Source organism: Bidens hawaiensis, unplaced genomic scaffold (assembly GCF_021521415.1).
Source record: "Bidens hawaiensis isolate Kalapana, Puna unplaced genomic scaffold, B.hawaiensis_p1.1 tig00000760_1, whole genome shotgun sequence".
Classification (NCBI taxonomy): Eukaryota; Viridiplantae; Streptophyta; class Magnoliopsida; order Asterales; family Asteraceae; genus Bidens; species Bidens hawaiensis.
This window is the reverse complement of record NW_027491043.1, coordinates 5413297-5417812: the sequence shown is the minus strand read 5'-3', so window position 1 is coordinate 5417812 and position 4516 is coordinate 5413297. Positions and strand designations below refer to the sequence as shown.

The 4516-nt window shown below is 39.0% G+C and overlaps 1 pseudogene; it reads left to right on the top strand.

Annotated features, from left to right (window-relative positions):
• Positions 1 to 3392: 3392 nt before the first annotated feature.
• LOC143535121 (small nucleolar RNA R71) lies at positions 3393 to 3493 on the top strand (annotated as a pseudogene).
• Positions 3494 to 4516: the final 1023 nt, after the last annotated feature.

The following is a 4516-nucleotide window of genomic DNA, read 5'->3' as shown; positions in this document are numbered from 1 at the left end:
AATCCAGGTATTCTTATCTAGAAAAGTTAATTTTACCACTTATAATGGCTTCTACTAAACTAAGACATTACTTTGAAACTCATACTATACATGTAAAAACTAACTATCCTATGAAAGCTGTTTTGAGAAAACCAGAAATGTCAGGTAGGATGGCGAAGTGGGCTGTGAAACTTAGTGCATACGATATTGTGTATGAACCAAGAACAACCATCAAACCACAAGCCTGGCTCGATCAAGGTCCCGAGTCATACCCTATTCCCACATAATCAGAGGTTTGCACTAGCTTACTTGATATTATATTTTAAAACATAAAATTCTAGCCAATCTTAACATGCTTTTGGTCTTTACTCGCACATAACACACCGTCACTCATTAACTCACTTATCGGTGACCGTTCCAAACATCACAATCATACTCAATTCTCCTTGCATACGCTTGTACCACCGTCAAATCTCCACCTATATATGCTTTGACAAAAATACAAATCAAGAGGACTTAAAACGGGTTATAACGGGGCTAGGTGTAAAGGTATGGAATGGAATATTGAAAGTAGCTCAGGCGATCCGATCCGGCTTATTACATCAAAACTAAATAAACAATAATATAAACAACAATAAGCATTACTAACTTGCATCTCAACACTCACTACACCATACTTCGAACATTGACTCTCAACTTTTTCTTTCTTTTTATTTTTTTCTTTTTTTTTCATTTTTTTCATTTTTTTTGGAGTAAACATAATAATCAATACTTCCTATTGATTAGTACTATAATAATTACAAATACAAAGAAATACCTACTAGGCCGGATCGTCTCGCAATATAACATCGGGGTTGATTAAATAAAAAGAATAAGTCCAATAAGGTTTTCTAAGGGAACCAACCCCCCGCCCCTCTCATTGCCCACGCTCATATGTGTAATGTATGAGGCCCAACCCCCCAAAACCCACACTCACACTCATCCAGATGAGGTTTAACCAAATTGCCTCTATCACTTTTGCACTTATGCCAAGCTAAGGTCTCAAAATGCATTGATAGCACAAGTTCTAACGGAGAATAACCAATCCATCACCGCTCTTCACTTTCCCAATAAACAAGTGGATATGGACATGTTATGAAGGTTATTGTACCGAAAGCATGCTAACCTTGACTAGAATACTAGACAACCTCATTTTTTCAAAACAACTAAGCAAACTTGACCTTTAGGGAATTGTGACCATGAAAAGGGACCAAAACCTTACCCCACCATCTTACCACTTTCCGACTTTCTTTAAATTTTTTTATTTTTATTTATTTCTCTTTTCTTTTTCTTTTTTTTTATGAAAAATTTTTAAGAACAAAAAATTCCCCCATCCCCACTTGGGATACATTGTCCCCAATGTATGGTTTTAAGAAAATAAAAATGAAGATACTACTAATTAACCACCACTTCCTTTCATGAATAACCCGTGTTGTCCCCAACATAGTGTCGAAGAGAAATCCATAAGAATTTCCCCACACTTGGTTTTTGCTAAGATGGTAACTTAAAATACCATTAATAACAAACAAACTAAAAATTATAGAGCAAAATAAAAATAAAAATATATAAAATGTACAATTTCCACCTTTTTGAAACTTTATGACATTCAAGGTGGGTGACTGGCCCACTCCCGTGCAGCCTTCTCGTTATAAGCACGCTCTTTTTCAAGCAACTGTTGCCAGTCTTCCGGCAAACCAGGGTCGGGCCCGAACATCCTCATCCTCCACCCTGGATCATTTAGGTTAGGTAGATGTCTCACTTTTGTATTCCTTGGTCGGCCACCTTCATCTGCCACCTTCTCACTCTGTTGATGCTCAGCTTCTTTCTTCTCAACTGACCTTATCACAAAACACTCCATTTTCGTGTGATCCTTGCTCAAGGATACACACTTGTTAACAAAATCTGCCTTCAGGCTTTCCTTGTCAACAAAAGGGTCAGAAGTATTTTCAAATAATAATAGCTGTTTATCACGATTCCCACATTTAATTCCCAGTGTCCCCTTAGCACAATCAATTACTGCAAGTGAAGTGGCGAGGAATGGTCTACCCAATATGACTGTGGGTTGCGTATTAGTTACATTTTTAGCATAATCAAGTACTAAAAAGTCAACTGAGTAACATAAATCCTCCACATGTACCATCACATTATATATCATGCCTCGGGGAAGTGTATGGGTTTGATCCGCTAAAACCACGGTGGTGTTTGCTTTTTGTAGCGGACCAAACTCATACTGATCATATAAACTACCAGGCATGATACTAACGCAAGCTCCAAGATCTAGCAGTGCCCGATCAGTTTTAAATTCACCAATTTGGATTGATAAAAGGGGCACTCCTGGGTCTTGAAGTTTACTCGAGATAATATTATTATCAACCCTCTCATCCCTTATTTTGATTAATTTGTCATTTAAGCATTTATCACAAGAACAATTTTCACAAAAAGATATTTCATTTGGTTGTAATTCAGATTTATTTTGAAAGATTGTTTCATGATTACCCACATTTTCAATCTCATCACTAATATCTTCCATCACCCCCTCAACAAACTGTGGTGTTGGATCAACTTGAACACTAGAAATTCCAAAATTAGGTAAAAGACTTACCGCATTGATATGCACGTTGTTCCATTTCTTTAAGCTCGAGCTATTTTTCTTCAAATTCTCAACATCGGTTGCAAGTTGACACATTTGAGTGGTCAACGATTGAATGGCTTTGTCACGGACTTCATCCTTTTGCATGCGCACTTCATCAAGTTGATTTCTCCTTTGCATGTCTTGTTGCATCATCCTAAGCATATCCATCACTTCATTCCTACTTGATGAACTTTGGCCCGAAGGCCCACCTTGATTACCACCCGTTCCTTGAAATTGACTTTGATTTCCTTGGTTGAAGTATTGTTGACGAGGGATAAAGGTGGTTTGAAAAGTTCCTTGGAAATTCGGATTGAGTTGAGTTGCTTGATTTCCATAACGGAAATTTGGATGATTTCTCAACCCGGGGTGGTAAGTCTTTGAGTTCATGTTGAAATTCTGATTACCACCCCCTTGACCTTGAAGTGCATTTACCTCTTCAACTTGTGCTTGACCTATCGTACACACATCAGCTCCATGACCCAACTCATTACAATTGGTACAAACATCAATTCTTTGATTAGTAGTTTGTACCCTTACATCTTCCACGGCATGAACTTGCAGTCTTCCAATTGCCGGTATTGCTCTTCTTGCAGTTTGAGCCTTGACCGACATTTGTTCCAAGAATGCCCAATCATCTTTTTCATAATTGGTACCGAAAGTACCATTTGTGATTGACATCAAATCCCTTTCATCCTCCGCATTCAACCCTTCATGAAAAGCATTCAACAACTCCCAAAGAGCTATACCATGATGAGGACAATTCTTGATCAACATGTTGAACCTCTCGAATGCTTCATGAAACATTTCACCCAATTGTTGTTGGAAATACCTCAAACTTCGTCTCGCATCATTAGTCTTTTGGGCCGTGTAAAACTCTTCTAAGAACCTTTGTTGCATCTCGGCCCAAATGTAAATTGATGCGGATGGAAATGTGTAAAACCATCTCTTTGCCTTATCCTCCAACGAAAATTGAAATAAAACCAATTTCACCTCATCCGGTGAGAAACCTTGACCCTCGATCGTGTTACAAATAGAGTCATATGCCTCCAAATGAAAATAGGGTTCTTCCATTGCTAAACCGTTATACTTTGGTAAACTTTGGAGTGCATTAGTTCTCACCTAAAACATTCTTCAGTTTTGGTTTTGAGGAATAAGCATCGGAGATGGGTTATTGGTGATGATCGGTCTAAAATGAGCTTCAATTCCCCTAACCATCTCCCTTGCATGCCTTCTTGGTACCCACAATGGTACTCTTGGTTGACCCATTTGTCGGTAAACGGGCCTTTGTTGCATGTTTTGTTGAAATTGTGGTTGGGGATTTGGTTGTTGAAATTGTGGTTGTTGAAATTACGGTTGTTGTGGAACTTGTTGCAATGGTTGTGGTTGTTGTACTTGATTGACATTCGGTCCACCCTATTGTTGTACTTGTTGTTGCGGTTGAAAATCGGATCCATACCCAAACTGCCCTTGAATCCTCAACTGATTCCCATCAACCCCACTTGAATATCCTTCTACGAACCCTTCATATCCTTCATTGCCATCACCATACCGTGGCCCACCAAACAAATGCGGGCCCGATCTTTGACCCGGTGGAGTATGAACTATGGGTGGATATTGGGTAAATGTATATGGTTGTTGATAAGGTGGATTTCGTTGAGATTGGAAGGATGATTGTTGTGGTGAATTCGGTGATTGCCCTTGCATGGGCATGAAGTTTGTTAAGGGTGGGAGGTTAACTGGTGGCTGAAAGCTAAACCCAGCTGAAGTGGGTTCACTTGTGGAATTGGTGGTGGTAATGGGTACAGTAGATGGTGGGTTTTGTGAATTAATGAGTGGTGGCATCGGTGGTACAATTTGTTCCGAAGC